Source organism: Bison bison, unplaced genomic scaffold (genome assembly GCF_000754665.1).
Source record: "Bison bison bison isolate TAMUID 2011002044 unplaced genomic scaffold, Bison_UMD1.0 scf7180017864460, whole genome shotgun sequence".
Lineage (NCBI taxonomy): Eukaryota > Metazoa > Chordata > Mammalia > Artiodactyla > Bovidae > Bison > Bison bison.
This window is the reverse complement of record NW_011495022.1, coordinates 6,166,846-6,185,638: the sequence shown is the minus strand read 5'-3', so window position 1 is coordinate 6,185,638 and position 18,793 is coordinate 6,166,846. Positions and strand designations below refer to the sequence as shown.

General features: G+C 43.5%; 1 protein-coding gene across 1 annotated transcript in view; it reads right to left on the bottom strand.

Annotated features, from left to right (window-relative positions):
• The window catches only part of WIPF1 (WAS/WASL interacting protein family, member 1), an 82,291-nt gene extending 67,812 nt beyond the window's left edge, over nucleotides 1-14,479 (bottom strand). The window contains exon 1 of the mRNA XM_010859820.1: nucleotides 12,464-14,479. The gene's annotated coding sequence lies outside the window, so the exon portion shown is untranslated. The remainder of the gene's footprint in view (nucleotides 1-12,463) is intronic.
• Nucleotides 14,480-18,793: the final 4,314 nt, after the last annotated feature.

Sequence of the window (18,793 nt, the reverse complement as noted above, 5' to 3'; positions counted from 1 at the left end):
TGAACTGTTATCTCTTTATCTGTTTATGTGTCTGGTCTCCCAGTAAGTTTCCCAGGGCAGTGGTTCCCAAATGTCAAACATTCGCAAACCAACTTCATAATTCTGGGATGACTGCATACCACCCAAACTAGATCATTCACTTAATATTTCTGTTTAAGTCAACTAACCTTAAAAAAATACAAAGCCATAATTTAGCGTCATCCTAAGTAACTAGATCCATGAAACCATTCATTTCAGGTGTCGTTACGTGTTTTTCTAGCATACATGATAACTAGGGGAGAATCTCCTTCCAAGCTCACTCACATGTTGGCAGGACTCAGTTCCTCGCCAGCTATTGGTCAAAGGTCTCCCTTGGTTCTGGGCTGTGTGGTTCTCTCTACGGGACAGTTCGGAACACGGTAGTGGACCTTCCTCACAGTGAGCAAGAGAGTGTGAGAAAGCCCCCAAGATGGAAATCATAAAATTAAATCTCAGAAGAGACATGCCATCCTCTCTGCTTCATCTTGTTCACCATAAATGAGTCACTAAACTAGCTCACACGAAGGAGAGGGATGTAAATAAGGGTGTGAATTGCAGGGGGTGGGGAGCCTTGGGGACCATCTTAGAAGCTGCCTACCATTCAGTAATGTAAAATGTCGATGACTTCTATTGGGGATGCGGTCACAAATGCTGCTACAACTCCTGAAGTTTGTGGGCTACCTTCATACTTGAGGGAAATGCAAAGTTTTTAGTTAGAGGCTAGCGGAAATAAAGATGTATTATGGCCACTGATTTCAGGTTAATCGCACCTCCCCTCCCCCCCACCATGTTAAAGGACTCAGCACACCTCAAACCACCTAAAAATCAGTCTGACGCTTTGTGGATGGGCACAATGACTCCTCACACACCCCTGGAACCACCATGTGTGGGCATCTGCTGTGTTTGTGAAAGAATCCTTTTTTTTTTTTCCCTTAACCATGTGGTACTGCTAGTCCAACTCAGAAATAAATCTGCTTTGAAAACTGTTCCCACAGCTGCAAAAAGCAAGTGTTTGGCACTAATAAATCAAGATTAGTAGAGCTTGGCTTATAATGAAACTTTCACCTCCTCTGGGCAGGTGGTCAGCAACTGCTCTAGCGGGGCAAACAAGACATGTTTCACAGAGATAACCATTTTTTTCGTGACAGGTAGGAGAGGAGTAGAAACCAAGTAAGTAAAGGAGAGATGTTGTATTCCTAAAAAAAATCCAGTCTTCTGAAACTGGGGTCCCCTGAAGACACTAGACAAAATTATGTTTCTAGGGGCCCTGCGTGACCTCTACTTATTACCCTCCCAATGACAATCACTGCAGATGCTTTCCCTCTAGGTGATAAAAAAAAATAGCCTGGGATGCTAACCACAGGCCCAGAGCAGAGAACCAGTGATTTGGGGAACAATTATAGTTTAAATTTTGCCCTCCTGGGCCCCCATCAAAATCATCAGACTTCCATGATGGTCCAGTGGTTAAGAATCTGCCTGCCAATGAAGGGGACATGGGATTGATTCCTGGTCTGGGAATATTCCACATGTCAAGGGGCAACTCAGCCTGTGTGCCACGACCACTGAAGCCCATGCTCTAGAGCTTATGCTCTGCAACAAGAGAAGCCACTGCAATGAGAAACCCACGCACCTCAACTAGAGAGAGCCTGTGTGCAGCAATGAAGACCCAACACAGCCAAAAATAGATACATAATTTTTAAACATTTGTCATCACCAGCTCAGTGTTCTGTTTTATTAGGGATGAGACAGGAGTTACAGTCAAAATATCTAACAGCCCATAAGGCACAGGCACTAACCAATCCAAACAATGCTGGATGCTGGAGCAGGGTCCTGGGGTACCCCATGCTGTGCCAGGCACTAATCCTTGGTTGCTGAATTATGAGAGAGGTCTTGGGGTGCTGGGCGTGCACTGGGGTGACTATGGTTGGTAATGAGTCACCAACAGGTTTTGAAGCATCTTAGTATTTTAGTAACCAGCACAGCTGCACCAGGGCAAACAGTCTAACTATCATCTGCTGAGATGGGGGCTGTTCTTCCCCAGGGTCCCCATGGAAGGTTCCAGTGTGGGAACTGACCCTGTTGCCCTTCAGCCCTCCGTCTGGCTTGCACTGGAGGGACACAGTCCAGCCCTTCTAAGCCTGGAGCTGAGGTCAATGCCTCCAGTTCCTGGACCACTTCCAAGGCTCTCAGAAGCCCCTGTCAGGCCTCCTCAGGGCTGGCTGGCTTCAGACTCCCAGCTCCCAGGCGCCTTCCAGGAGCAGCGTGGACAGCTGCTGTCAGCTGGCACCAGGGGGCTTCTACACAAGACAGGGTGGGGCGTTTTCCTGTAGGGCTGATGGAGGGGCATGCTCTTAGCCCACAGCCATCACACCACTCAGGCAGTCCCACCACTGTATGGGGGAAAGATGAAAACAAGAGACTTTTTCTCACGTATCTTCTCATTTCAAGGACTGCTTTAGCAACTACCTGAAATTTTTGAGAGGAGCCCCATGTTTTCGTTCATGATAAGGAGGTCATTCTATGGTACCACTCGGTCTACACTGTTTTACTGAAATGCTCTGGTTGGTTTATTTTGCTAATGCTTCTCGGAAGCAGAGGAGGGGAGGCTTTGGATACTGGTAGCCCTGGGTCTGAATTCTGGCTCCAAGGACTGTAGCCCTGTCCCTTCCCTTCTGAGGCAATGTGTTAGACTGGGTAAAAGTTCATTCATGTTTTTTTGTAACATTGTACAGAAAAGACCGGAATGAACATTTTGGTCATCTCAATAAATATCTCTGTAAATGAGGCTCACACAACACCTGGCTGAGGGTCTAATGAGACAAAGGCAGAACTGATAGATGCTCTTACGGACTGAGCACAAGACTGAGCATAAAAACATTTCATCTCTGTTTCAGGCAGGAACTGCTAGGGTTATTCCAGTGTACCAATTTAGGTCTCTTAAAAATACACCCTTTATGTTCACTCAAGCTGACTAAAAAGCAAACAAAGAATGAATGTAGAGGTCAAAATGTTTGTTTTGTACAAACTTCGATCAAACCCAAGAGAACTCAGAATTCTCCCCACTGAATGAAGTTAACATACTTCCTTTTTTCCAGGAAAACAGCTAACATACTTTCATTCATTCATATTTGTGTAACTAGCTAACATTTGCTTAAATTGCAATAAATGCAACATCAATTATCAAGATAATAGTAATAGATACATAAACAGTAAATGATTCAAAGAACCTTACAAGATTTCCAATTGTCTTGACATAAACACAAAGAAGCACTTGATTTGTTTAAATACTGAGCATCTGAACAAAAATAAACTTTGCTTTTGCTTACTTTGCTAAAAATTTCTTTTCTTAAAATAAGAATGATGGGGACTTCCCTGGCGGTCCAGAGATGAAGACTCTGCATTTCTACTGCAGGGGGTGCAAGTCTGATCTCTGGGGAACTAAGATACTGCATGTGGTGTGGCCAGGAGAAAAAAAAAAAAAACGATTTATGGACTCCCTGAGGCTTAAGCAGTAAAAGGCAAGGCCTAAAACAAAAATCCTGATCCTTCCACTCTCATTTACTCAAGTAAACACTCTCTGATTTCAGTCCCAGAAATCAATCAATGAGTAAGTCCTTAAGCAGAGTCCTAGTTCCTATTTTTATAGGAGTTTTAGAAGTTGCAGATGTATTTAGAAGTAGCATCCAACCATTAAGACCATTAAGGAAGATTAATTTCTTCTGGAATTCTGTTTCCTACGTGTAGACACATATCCAACTGCCTACTCAACATCTCCGTGTGATGTCTGTTTAACAGACCTCCATGCTCAGCACAAACTAAGCTCCACAGACCTGCCCTCCACTCCACCCACCTTGCTCTACTTACAGGCTTCCTCATCTCAGTCTGATGGCACTTTGATTCCTCCTAGGCCTAGGGCAAAGTCCTTGGAGTCTTCCTTGATTCCTCTCCTACTTACCATCATTCAATCCAACAGTTAATTTCGTTCCACCTTCAAAACAACCAGGCTCTGCAGTATTCACAATAGTCAAGACATGGAAGCAGCCTAAATGTCCATCAACAGATGAATGGACAAAGAAGATGTGGTCCATGTATAAATGGAATACTACTCAGCCACAAAAAGGAATGAAATAATGCCACTGGGAGCAACATTGATGGGACCAGGGATTATTATACTAAGTGAGGACAAATACCATATGATGTCACTTAAATGTAGAATCTAAAATACAACACAAATTAACATATCTACAAAGCATAGACTGTTTCTCTATGTCTGTGTCACAGACACAGAGAAAAGACTTGTGGTTGCCAACAGGAAAGTGGGGAGGGTTAGACTGGGAGTTTGGGACTAGCAGATGCAAACCATTACATATACTATGGAAAAACAGCAAGGCCCTATTGTACAGCACAGGAAACTCTATTCAATATCCTGCAATAAACCATAATGGAAAAGCACATAAATAATAATAAATATATATATATAACTGAATCACTTTGCTGTACACCAAAAACTAATACAACATTGTAAAACAACAATACTTTGACCAAGAAAAACAACAAACAAAAAACAGACCTTGATTAATCCTCACCACCCCTAGTGTTGCCCCCCTGGTCCACGGCACTGTCATCTCTCACCAGATATTGCAATGGCCTCTCTCTTCAACTCTTGCTGTCCTGTACTGTATTCTCAACATAGGAGCCAGAGGCATCCTTTAAAGAGCAAAGTCAGAGCATCAACTCTCCATGGCTCAAAGTCCTCCCCAAATTCCCCTCACTCTTGAGTGGAAGCTAGCGTCCTACATGGGCCTATAAGGCCCTCCAGGACTCCTCCTACTTCCCTCCTCCTCACTTGGTCCAGTCACACCAGCTCCTCCTCATTCTTTGAATACATCAGATTTGCTCTGCCTCAAGGCCCTAGGTAACTAACTGCAAGGCGAATTCTCTCACCTCTTCCAAGTTCTCACTCCAATGCCACCTTCTCTGTGACAATTACCCTACCCACCCCACTTAAATCTGTACGCCCACCAATGCCCTCCCGCATGTCTTCCTTAGTCCTTGTTACTTTCTAACCTTGGAACAGACTATGTAACATCCTATTTTATTAGGTTTACTATTATTATCCACATCTCCCACCTAGAATATAAGATCTACATGGAAGGTGCTCAAAAAATATTTCTGAATTAAGGGAAAATGCCCTTCGAAAGGCAAAAAAAAACCCAAACCAAACCCCATAAATTATCAAGAGTCCAAAAAGGGCTTGTAATGTTCAATTGCAGGACCTGTATATTACATTTTATTTTCTTATAATACTTACAGCAATTTAAAGAGAAGGGACAAAGAACTAGGACTGACACTGAGGAGAGTTTGCTGCTTGCCCAGGAAGACCCTGTGGAGGGGCATTCCCGGGGGGGTGGGGGCTGGATCACCACACTTCCAGCTCAGGGACTTCACCTAAAGCCCCAAATCTTCTTACCTAGAGGCCCCCAAATCTCCTTCTTATCGGGAACCAGAGGGCTCAGACTCAGAATGACTGACCCACCTTACAAATTCACGAGAGGCTCCCAGGCACACCAGGATTCACAAATGATGGCATTACTTTCCAGTGACCATGGCCACTGTCCAGAATATACTCCTCTGAGATAATGGTATCCAGGAAACTGATGTACTTTTTCTGAAGGGATCTTGGAATCAGGGCTAAGGTTGAGCAAGCCTCTTGGAGGCTACTTAATCTGGGCCATGGTGAGTCCTAATCTTCATCCATGCTACCCAAGGGACAACCCCCTCTTACTCCACAGTCCTGTCCACAATATTGAGGGTCTCTCTTTTTGGCCAACCCTGGGCAACACTGGGGATTTTTCCTTTCTGGGCTGTCCTTTTCTTTGCTCCATGGGAGCCATCACTGCATACAAACTTTCTCCAGGTAGGATAGATTAGGTGTCTACTGTCAAGGTTACACCCATATTGCTGTGGCTCCTTCCTGGAACAGAGGTCATTTAGCTGGAGTTTTGTGAGCCCATAAACTCCTCAGTCTCTTGGCCTGCTCTTTTTTAGGCATGGGTCTGGCCTCTGTAGAGCCTAGAGGGGCACTGACATCAATGTCAAGTCCTTGGGAGTTCTCAACACTGCTGCCCATGCCAGAGTCAGGAGCCTTGATCCACGTCCCCACTGTCACTAACTAGCTCTGTCAACCAGGACAAACCTCCTAGCCATTCTGGGCCTCCGTTTCCAAATCTAAAAATGATAGGATTGAACCCATGACTTATGTGTGTGTGAGTCTCAGTCCTGTCTGACCCTTTGCGACCCCATGGACTGTAGGGCCTGCCAGGCTCCTCTGTTCATGGAACTCTCCAGGCAAGGATGCTGGAGTGGGTTGCCATTTCCTTCTCCAGGGGATCTTCCTGACCCAGGGATTGAACCCCGGTCTGCTGCATTGCAGGCAGATTCTTTACTGTCTGAGCCACTGACTGAACCCTTGAAGGTTCCTTCTATTTCTAAAAACCCAGAGTTCTGTTTTTTTATCTATCTCTTTAAGTTTTGAATAGTGACAACAGCATCCAAAATCCTCTTTCTGAAACTTTCCCCAAGGCCAGATGTTCCTGGCACTGAAGTAAGAGAAAAAAATAGTTTTTGAATAACCTAACATTTTTGTCTTTTGGAGCAAATTATCCTCTGGCCTTTTCAATTCCCCTTCCCCTATTGCTACTTCCTTATGAATCCTTAAAAGCAGTTTTTAAAAAGTAAACTGTCTATTCTACCCTTCCAGATTCACCACGATTTATCTTATAATAACATTATTTCCTCCCCAATTATTTTCCCTACATAAAACCTCTCAAACACTTTGATTCTGGCAACTGTGCTTATTCATCAGCCTTGATTTGCAGGGAAAAGCATTAAATGCTCCAAGGAAGTAGCACATAAAGCTTAGAGGCAGGGCTGGGGGAGGAAGTAAGCTGTCCATGCAGGTGAGTTCCTTCCTGAGCCTCAGTCTTCAGGAGGTGATGGGCATTTTAGGCGGGACTGAGAGTTAAGCACAGAAAGAAGAGGGGCATACAAAGGGAAGGAAAGAAAGAGTGAAGGCGCAAGTCTGCTTTGAAAGAGCTTTCAGGCGAAGCCCTGGTGGCAGCCCATCAAGAATGCTCAGTTGGTTAAATGACTTCTGGAACTGAGACTTTCCTAAGAAGCCACACCGCAGTGAGAGGGCGGAGCTGGCGCCTTCTGTGCAACTGTCTGCGTAGCAAGCTGCTGAGGTATTGGGCAGCCCCTCCACTGGTCCCACTCCCAGTTTCCAGGAGGCAGGATCATTCTACAGGTCTCTAAAGCCTTCAAGGAAGACCAGATCTTTTTGTAGCCAGCCTGGAAATCAAAAATGCTCCAAACCACCCCTTAAAAAGTCAGGTATTTATTGAAAGAATAGCAATTCACTAGCAGACCCTCCAAATGAATCTATAGGCATAATACACGAATAACTTCCTAGCTTGAAGTTAGCAGCATATTCTAAATAATTGTAGGTGCCAAGATATCATCGAATGACTTTTAATTGAGGAAGCATCTCCAGGAGATAGTGAAGGATAGGGAATCCTGGCATGCTGCCGTTCATGGGATCCCAAAGAGTCTGACACGACCTAGCAACGGAACAACAACATGTATGTATGGGTGTGTGCAAACATGTATCCTGATATTAAAAAAACAAAAGACTTTGTTTTTAAGTCACACTAGGATTACAAGCCAATACAATGAGTGAACCTCAAATATGACATATTATTAAAACCCAGGCACAAACAAAAGTAGGAAGCAAGCCTAACTCATACCAGAAAATATCAAAAACAGACACTCTGGTAAGTATCCAGCTAGTTAGTCTCAAAGCAGTAACTTCTAATTAGTATTGACAAATTACAATGGGGGTGGTGTATGAATACCTCCTGGTGAAACTGGCATGGGATATCATGTACACCAGGAAGAGCTGCTGCTGAAGTTTGCTCGTTCGTTGCATCATAACAGGGTTCCACCTCCAGGATTCCTCTCGTCCTAGTTTATTTATTTATTTATTGAGAAAAAGTTTTCTCTGTCTCTCAGTAACAAACAAATGCAAGCATTTTGGTCATTTTCCAACACCCTTTTGAGACGGGTGGAGAATAGCACCAATTTTCTAACTGATGAAGAACTGGAGGGAAACTGAAATGGCAGAGGCAAGAATCAGTCAGGTACACAGGCAGTCTGTTCCCTCATCTCGACGGTACTTCATTTAGAAGTCAGTGCCTCCAGCACAAGCAGTCCCCACAGGACTGTGTCCCTCTGCCCATCACATCTTCCCTACCAGCTCCTTCCTGAAAGTCTGAATCGAAACAAACAGCATGGCCACAACTCCAGAAGAGTCCCACTGCTCTTATTCCTTTTCCTGGGACAACAGCTCAATTCCTCTTTGGGTCCTTACTACCCAGAAGCAAAATACTTTTTTTTTTTTTTTGAGGCATTCATGAAGAAAAATGACAATGGTTTTGTAATCTGAGGCATCTTTGAGTCTGTGCATTTGGAGGGAGGGTGGTATAGGAAGACATAATTACTAGATGATTCTCAGAAAGTATTTTTATCCCAGCATGGAGTTCAGTTTTAGTCAACAGAATTGATGATAAGGCTTTTTCCTGAAGTTTACATAGCTAAAAAAGTATAAAGTATGGAAAGAATAAAAACCACTACCCTAAGCTCTTCCCTTTCTTTCCCTTCCCTTCACTTCTGTCAGTTTTCAAAAACCAAACTGCTTATAAGCTGAAAATGACTGAAACTTTGTGTAGCACTCTGAAGAGTTAAGATAAAAATTATACTGTTGAAAAAAAAATATTATTGAAATTCATGCTCTTTCCCAAGGGTGGAGGTCACAGGAGGCAGCTGGTGCCAGTAGATGATATGAACATTAGAACCTGAACATGCAATACTTTAAAAAATCTATAGTTCTCTAAATATCCAGAATATATGAAGAACCTTAAAGTTCAACAACCAAATACCAAATAACCTCACTGAGAAACAAGCAAGGGACTTGAACTGGTATTTCTCCAAAGATGATATACAAATGCCAACAAGCATATAAAAGGATGCTCAATGTCACTAATTGTTAGAAAAATGCAAATCAAAACTGAGATATCATCTTACATCCTTTAGGATGGCTGTGATGGGAGGGGAAAAAAAGCAGAAATTAACAAGTATGAGCTAGGTTTTGGAGAAAATGAAACCCTGGGGCAGTGTTGGTGGGAATGTAAAAAGGTACAGCTGCTATGGAAAACAGTATGGCAATTCCTCAAAAAATGAAAAATAGAAATACCATATGATTCACCAATACCACTTTGGAGTATATATACAAAAGAAATGAAACCAGTATCTCAGACAGGTATGCGTATACCCATGCTCACAGCAGCATTAGTGAAAATAGCCAAAGGCAGAAGTAAGCTAAATGTCACCCACAGATGAATGAATACAGAAAACGTGGTGTATCTAACAGACTATACTATACAGCCTTACAAAGGAAGGAGATTTTGACATATGCTACCACATGGATGAATGTTGAAGACTTTATGCTAAGTGAAATACAGCAGTCATAAGAAGACAAATATTGTATCATTTATATGAAGTATCTAGAGTAGTCAAACTCATAGAAACAGAAAGTAGAATGTGGGTGTCAGGGGCTGGGGGGAGGGGAAACGGAGAGTTGTTTCATGGCTACAGAGTATCCATTTTCAAAATGAAGAAGTTCTGAAGATGAGTTGTACAACCAGGTAAATACATTTAATGCTACTGAACTACACACTTAATAGTTAAAGATGGTAAATTTTATGTGTGTGTTACCACAGTTAAAAAACCAAATCTATGCTCCCAATATTTCCCAGTATGGCAATGATGATAACAATACCTCTCCCATGCCCAGAACTTTTCTCTGAGAAAGCCCAGAGAGATGGATGGCCTACAGACCTGCTGATGTCAACACAGCAAGACGGCCAAGGATGAACTCAACTGTAAAGGTTGCACCCGTCAGTTTTATTATTTTCTTCTTCTCTACTAGCATGAATATTTTGTATATCTCACCCTTTCACTCCTCTGAAGCCCAAGCCACTCCAATATCTGTAGATGCTGATTCTGAAGTGTTACCCTGTATTATCTGAGATTCTGGGGAAAAGAGGCCTGCCTGTATGTCAGGGTGCAGGAGAAGAGGGATTGTGAAGTCAGCCCCTTCCTCTTCTTATTTAGAGAATTCAGTGACATGCCCATGTAGTCCTTCCCCATAAAATTCAGCATTTTTCAACTCCAGATAAAAGGTGACCATTTATGTTTCTACTTTTGACCTCCACATTGAACTGGCGGCACTTCCTGTCTAAGAATTACATGTGAAATTAACATTCCAGGTGTTATCCACCATCCAGCAGGATCTAGCACCTTCTGCGCCTCTGAGTCCTCCTTCTTTTTTTTTTTAGAACCACTTTGAGGTTTGGGGGTCAGAGACTTTGCACAATAATGACACTTTATAAACCTTGTCTTGCATCCCAAACATAAAGGAACAAGGGGAATGTGGAAAGCTAGAGGAATGGATGGGCAGAGAACAGATGCCCCAAGGAGAAAGGGAAAGAGCTTTCAGAAGGATCCATTCCGAAAAAAGATGTCAAGTTCATCTGGAAAGCATTTAAAGAAATAAAAAACCCTTTTCTGCTATGAGCAGCAGATTAGCAGAACATAAAACTCTCTGAACAATAAACCTCTAGGACCAATTAAAAAATCAAAACAAAACTGAAAGAAGAGCTCCTTCTAGGCATGTCCAGCTACCACGAAGATGTAAGCCTCTTTCTGCTGTTCAGGGGTGCGCCTGGTGCCATATGCAAGAGACCTCTCCACCGCAGTTCCCTTCCATGTGGCTCCTCTAGGCATTTATTTGTGCAAAGGACTCCAATACCAAGAAAGTCCAATCTCCCCTCTAGCCCCTCCCCGTGACTGGAAACATGGGCTGCCTCCCTCAGAGCCAGTAAGGGTTTCCAGAAGCACCAGGGCTGAGATCTCTAACTTCCAATCCTCTCATAGTCTGTCAGTTTCCTCACCATCTTCTTGCACAACATAGTAGCAAAAAAATGAAAAAAATGTGGCAATCTGAGGATATCATCAACAATTTTCTCTTGCCTCATAGTTTTGGTTATTTTGCATTACTAGGATATAAACAACACGTGAGTCCGCTAACCCCTCACCCCACTGTTGTTCTTTCTTTCAGCACACTTTGTAGAACCCTCTGGGCTGGGATGGAGACAGGAAACAGGAAGCTCCCAAACCCAGGCTCTGCTCTGCTTTTCTCTCTCTACTTCTATTAACACATGAACACAGCTATGAAAGAAGATTAGTCTGTTTTCAAATGGTCCAGGAAAAAAACTCATCGCTGGCTAACCTGTTCTAGTGCTTAGTAAGAGCCCAAGAAGGTAGTGACTTCCTTCCTGTCACTCAGATTTGAGACATTTTCCTTTTTTCTTCGGGTCTGAAAGTGGCAGGCCATTGTGTAAGAGCCTTTTATTGAAAGTTCCTTATTAAACTGCCCCTCATGAGATGAATCCTCTTGGGCCATTTAGCTGTATCTGGGCTCTAATTTCCAATGCTTCAACCATCTCTCGGGTTCTGCTCTAGACGCCTCAGATCTTCCTCTCTGGAGAACAGGGTGAAGACACAAAGCTCTGGTGGCAGGCAGACCTCATGGCTCCTGCACACCCAGAACATGACAGCTCCAAGCTGTGTTCTCAGACCCGGGGTGGGGGCAGGGCCGGCAGGGGCCTTCCTCATCCCCAATTCAAACTGCCCGCACCCCTTTACTTCCATTTTCAATAAAAGGAGGAAATTTTTAAAACAAATGTAGAAGACAAGTAGGAAGGAAGAGAGCATAAAAAATTTAAAAGGGAACTTAAGAATTTATAAAGATATGAGAAACAATTTTAACAGGAAATACAAGCCAAAAGATTCATTCCACCACAAGAAAAAAAGTGCATGAAAGCAACAGACTTTTGCATAGTCTTATAGCCTGTTTGTCCACACAATACTGCCGCATTTTCTACTGCCCTTTGAATACCCTGAGACTGCCCGCAAACACAAGCTGATGTGTCCTGGTTTATGCTAACAGGTGACCTTGATGAGAGGCTTAGCTAAATTCCATGAAATAAGTAATTTAAGGACCATGTGAAGGTTTGTTTTTTAGGGCACAGAGGTTCTGAACAGGGAAGCAAGAGGTTCTGACAATTTCATTTTCATAATAAGGGCTTGATGCTTGTTCCTCTAACGGCGCGTGGCCACCAGCTACACCCCGGCTCTTACATTCAAAGCTGGAGCAATTTCTTCATGTCGCAAAAAAAAGCGTTCAAGGCAGTTTAAGGAAAGAGAACCAGTTAGGTATTTTAGAGCGGCTAAAAAGATTTTTCGGCGGGGGGGAAGGAGCACTGACCTGCGTTGTTCTAATCCGCTGAAAACGGCCAAGTTCTTGAGCTCCCCTGCTGTCCTGCAGTCGGCTTCCTGTAAGTGTTGCATGTGACATTAGACTTCCTCACTGCACCTTCTCTGACTTGTTCAAGGAGCGGTCAGAGACATGTGATAAGATCGCCTCCCTGCCTACTTCACGCTGGGGTAACCCTGTGTCTCAAGAAATGGCTGTGTCCCCACAGGGGTCCCCAGCTGGCCCCAGACATCCCCAGGGCTCAGGTAAAGAGGAGAGAAGCAAGGGGGTGGGGTGGGGGAGGCAGGGAACAGTGGTATCTGGGCTCCTGGCTCTTCTGATGCCACGAGGCTCTTGGGCCCCCCGGGTAGCCCCACCTTGGGGAAGGGTGGCCCCTGGGAAGGGCAGCCAGCTCACGGTGGAGCCTGGAGCTTGGGCGCTGGCCTGTCACCAGGATGGGCCCAGTGCCACGGCCCTGGGGACTGCTGAGGAAGGGCAGCCATGAGCTGCACCCAGGGCGTCCTCAGGATCCTCTCTGGAGGGCGCCAGCATGGGCGAGCACACCCAGGGCCTGGCTCACGTTCTTCTGCACCGCGCAGCCACAAGGGCCACTCAGCCTGAGTATCCTGGGCCAGTCTCAAGTTCACGTCCAGTCTAGTTAGTCCTGCTGTCAGACAGTGTGCCCTAACTTTGGGTTCAGCAAACAAAGCCACGGTACTCTCTGTCTCCCAGGGCTACATAACTGGTACACATTTCCCACTTGCTGGTCTCCAAAATATGCCAGCCTTTTAGTTTCTCCTGAAAGGTTGACTTCATCTTCCTGTGGGATGGATGGGTTTCCTAGTGGCATGTGAGCCCTGGCTGTGGGGGGCCCTGATGCTGGCCTGCCAAGAGCACCAGGGAGAGTGCCCTTCTGTGCCCCCAGCAGGGGTGAGGCCTGGAGCAGAGCTGAGGCAGGACCAAGCAGGAACCTCAAGGGTGCCATTCTAGCCTGCTTGTTCCTGTGGTCAGTCCCCTCCTCTCCTCTTTTATAATTCCTCGAGCCCTCTGGAGGGCCAACACACTGGAATTTATGGATGTAGGCAGTGGTGCGTGGAAGTGAAACAATGTCTTGGACCAAGGGGAAAATAGTCTGTAATTTATACAACCTGACTCAGTGCAGAAACCCCAATGACTGTTTCTATTTGGCTACCCTGGCGTAATTCTTTTTTTTTTTTTTTTTTTAAATGCTTTTAAAGGGATTTTTTTTTTCTTTTTAGTTGTTTTTTATAAAGGTAACTGTAGACAAGCCTACTGTTCCAAGTCTTGAAAATATGACCCTGTAATTCCCCAAAGAAAGTTTTCCATGTGAGAACACCAAGTGAGGAAATGGATCCTGGGAGTCAGGACTTTGGATAACACGAAACTCTGCAGTCTCACCACATGAGTGCCTTTCTGGCTTTGAAAACACACATAACTGTTTTTACCATTCTGACAGCTGATGGCTGGTTTTCTGACTGAACTGTACAGTTAGATTAGCCATCTGAGTCAACATGGCTAAAAGCACAGCCATCACTTTAAAAAGAATAATGGTAAAACTTGGCCATCTTGGAAAAACAAAATACTCCATGGATGATAAATAATAATGAATCGACTTGAATATATTTAGAAGTGTCACATTCTGGGATAAGCTGCCAGTTCCCTTTTTTTAAACTAAGCAGTTACATATGTTCTACTTCAATCATGCTCTGCGTGGAATTTTCAATGGTCTCAACAAAATACATTATAACTTCCCTTAAAATTTCCTAACCTGGCTTCCTGTCCATGCTTTTTGTTTTTTCTGTTTAGGTATTAAAAGAATTTTAACAACTTTGTCTTTTAGAGCAGTTGTAGATTTACAGAAAAATCAAGAAGATAGTCGGGTTCTCATTCTGTACCCAAGCTCCCTGATATTAAAATCTTATATTTAGTACGATAGATAAAGAGAAATTAAGAAACCAAAACTGATACATTATTAACTAAGGACCATAGGTTATTTCAGTTCAGTTCAGTCGCTCAGTCGTGTACAACTCTTTGCAACCCCGTGAACCATAGCACTCCAGGCCTCCCTGTCCATCAGCAACTCCCGGAGTCCACCCAAACCCATGTCCATTGTGTCGGTGATGCCATCCAACCATCTCATCCTCTGTCGTCCCCTTCTCCTCCTGCCCTCAATTTTTCCCAGCATCAGGGTCTTTTCCAATGAGTCAGCTCTCCGCATCAGGTGGCCAAAGTATTGGAGTTTCAGCTTCAGTATCAGTCCCTCCAATGAACACCCAGGACTGATTTCCTTTAGGATGCACTGGTTGGATCTCCTTCCAGTCCAAGGGACTCTCAAGAGTCTTTTCCAACACCACAGTTCAAAAACATCAATTCTTAGGCGCTCAGCTTTCTTCACAGTCCAACTCTCACATCCATACATGACCACTGGAAAAACCACAGCCTTGACTAGACGGACCTTTGTTGGCAAAGTAATGTCTCTGCTTTTTAATATGCTGTCTAGGTTGGTCATAACTTTCCTTCCAAGGAGTAAACGTCTTTTAATTTCATAGCTGCAATCACCATCTGCAGTGATTTTGGAGCCCAGAAAAATAAAGTCAGCCACTGTTTCCCCATCTATCTGCCACGAAGTGATGGAACCGGATGCCATGATCTTGGGTTTTCTTAATTTTTCCCCATGTCCTTCTTCTGTCGCAGAAATCCCATCCAGGATACAACATTACGTTTAGTCATCGAGCTTACTTAGGCTCCTCTTAGCTGTGACAGTTTCTCAGACTTTGCCTGATTTTGATGACCTCGACAGTTCTGAGGAGTACTGGTCAGGTATTTTGTAGAAGGTTCCACAGTGGGGATCTGTCTAATGTTTTTCTCATCATCAGACAGGGTGATTGGGTTGTTTAGAGAAAGACCACAGAGGTAACGTGCCATTTTAATCACATTACATCATGAATATTTACTGTCAACGTAATTTCACACTGTTGATCGCAGTCTTGATCACCCAACGTGATGCTTGTCATGATTCTCCACGGAAGGTTGCTCCTCACCCTCTTCTCTACTGTTACGTTTTGGAGAGAAAAGCTTAAGGGTGGAGTATCTATATAAATTATTTTGAATTTTTCTGCACAGAAGACTTATCACTTCTCCCCATATATTTTCAGTCATTTTTTTATATCAGTATGGTCTCACAGATATTCATTTCATACTTTGGGTTATAATTCAACACCAGTTTGCTAACTTTGTTGCTCAGATCAATCTCCTTTGGCTGGTGGGAGCTCTTTCAGTGGGCTCCTTGTTCCTTTGATATTCTCCTGTCAATATTGTTTCTTGGTTTTTGTTTTCGAGCATTTCATTATTTTCTGGCACTAAAATACACTCCATGCTTATCAAATATAGTTCTTCCCCAGCTGTCCATGACATTTTTTGTCTTGACACATGAATGAAAGAAAATAAATCTATGGGCCTGAGAAAACTTTTACGTACCTTCAATTTTCATTAGTTCTGTCCCGTGTATTAGTAAACGCTTTTTGAATTTTTGAAGACTTTTTTTATATGTACCATTTTTAAAGTCCTTATTGAATTTGTCACAATATTGCTTCTGTTTTATATTTGGGTTTTTTTGCCACGAGGCATGTGGACCCTTAGCTCCTCAAGCAGGTATCTGACCCACACCCCGTGCATTAGGGAAGGCAAAGTCTTAACCACTGGACCACCAGGGAAGTCTCTAGTAAATATTTTAAAAATTGCTTTTATAAACTTAGTCCTATCTTCTACCAGCAAGAAAATGCCAAAACACCAACCGAGTGAGATTCTGCATTTCCTTAATTCCAAGACACATGTTTTTTTTTTTTCCATATTCTAACATTTCTGGAAACAAAGTGTACATTTAATACAATGTCCTTGCCCCTACCTCCTAGCCTGTCATAAATTTAATGGTACACCTTACAGCTGATGGTGTCTTGGGAATGGAGGGAATATAGCAGTTAGTTATTTGGACTACAGACATTATTTAACTACTTTCACTGATTTTTCTTTCCCCCACTGAACAAATACTTTGACTAAAGTGGTTTGATGTGTAGCATCTACAGATTTTTACCTGTTTCCAGACACAATCTAACTTTACCTCAGATCACAAATTCCCATCAAGTGTTAAATTCTTTTCAACTTTTTACGGATTTAAAATCTGACTCCTTTTATGTCTACCCTGACACTTTTTCAGGATCTTGGACTCCATCATCATGCCTGAGGAGCCTAACAGTGACAGCAAGTGGCCGCAGGAGTGATGTCTCACGCCTGTGGATGAGGACTAAACGAGCTTACTGGTCAGAACCAGATCTGAAAGGCCTCCCTAGTTCCACCTCTCCACTCAGGGAAGCCACCCAGCTACAGAACGGCAAAACTGGCTATTCTGTTCTCTGTGGCTGGGAACTCACGAACTGCTGCTGCTTTGGGAGTGTCACGCTTTATAGCTTTTTTTTCTTTTAATGGACAGAAACTTGTTCACCCAGTCACCATGGCCATATTTCAGTCACAGATAAAATGCCCAATCTTTTCATCCAGGCAGGAGAACTTGGATACTCTAAATACTATTTTCTGTCCTGTGCTATGTTAAGTCACTTCAGTTGTGTTTGATTCTTTATGACCCTATGAATTGTAGTCCGCTAGGCTCCTCTGTCCGTGGGAATGCTCCAGGCAAGAATACTGAAGTGGGTTGCCCTCCTCCAGGGGATCTTCCCCACCCAGGGATTGAACTCGGGTCTCCTGCCTTGGCAGGCAGATTTTTTACCAACTGAGACATATGTGTAAAATGTACTAAGATACTGATGGTGCCCTAGTCATCTCACTAGCATTCAGAAGAGGTTGGAAGAGTTGCCACACTGACTTTTTAGGCAGCTCTTACCACATGCAGTTGTCCCTTGGTATCTGTAGGAGATTGGTTCCAGGACCACCCCCCCAGCCACCCCATCCCGACAAATCCGAGGATGCTCAAGTCCCTTAAGTCAGCCCTGTGTATCCATGGTTCCACACTGGTGCATAGAGAGGGCCTAGTGTACTTTGATTTAATTCTCACAGCAATCCTGTGATCCCCACTTCACAGAGAAGTAGTCAAATTAGAGGGGCTAAATAACTGCTCAGGGGCCACTGATAAGTTTGAAGCTGGAGATTCAGCTGACTGCTATTCTTTGCTGTAGATGATTTACCATCTATAACTCACAAACGGGCACTTTACTGAATATAGTTCTATTCTCTAATTAATTTTTGCACATGCTTTTCATCTCAGCCAAAGCTAAGTGACAGGACAGAAACTATGTCTTTTGCTTGTTTTGGCCACATTATGCAGCATGTGGGATCTTAGTTCCCCAACCAAAGACTGAACCTGGGTCCCCTGCATTGTAAGGCAAACCACTAGACCACCATGAAAGGTCCTAGGACAGTGTCTTTTACCCCATTAACTCTGCCTCATTCCAGCAACTGTCTGTTAACTCTGCACTTCTGCCTTACTGGTAATCAAATTTTTTATTAGAAAAAAATCACAATTTTTCTAATAAAAGTAAATAATTAAGCTTCATAATTTCCCTCCCCACTACATTATTTTTCAGTTATTAGCTTCTTAAATTTTAAACTTATTTTGTTGCTTTTCACTCCTTTAAATAAAAGGCTTAACTTTTTATCTAACTATATTTTTAGTATCAGATCAGACCAGATCAGTCACTCAGTCATGTCTGACTCTTTGCGACCCCATGAATCGCAGCACGCCAGGCCTCCCTGTCCATCACCAACTCCCGGAGTTCACTCAGACTCACGTCCATCGAGTCAGTGATGCCATCCAGCCATCTCATCCTCTGTAGTCCCCTTCTTCTCTTGCCCCCAATCCCTCCCAGCATCAGAGTCTTTTCCAATGAGTCAACTCTTTGCATGAGGTGGCCAAAGTACTGGAGTTTCATCTTCAGCATCATTTCCTTCAAAGAAATCCCAGGGCTGATCTCCTTCAGAATGGACTGGTTGGATCTTCTTGCAGTCCAAGGGACTCTCAAGAGTCTTCTCCAACACCACAGTTCAAAAGCATCAATTCTTTGGCGCTCAGCCTTCTTCACTGTCCAACTCTCCCAATCCATACATGACTACTGGAAAAACCATAGCCTTGACTAGACGAACCTTTGTTGGCAAAGTAATATCTCTGCTTTTGAATATGCTATCTAGGTTGGTCATAACTTTCCTTCCAAGGAGTAAGTGTCTTTTAATTTCATGGCTGCAGTCACCATCTGCAGTGATTTTGGAGCCCAGAAAAATAAAGTCTGACACTGTTTCCACTGTTTCCTCATCTAT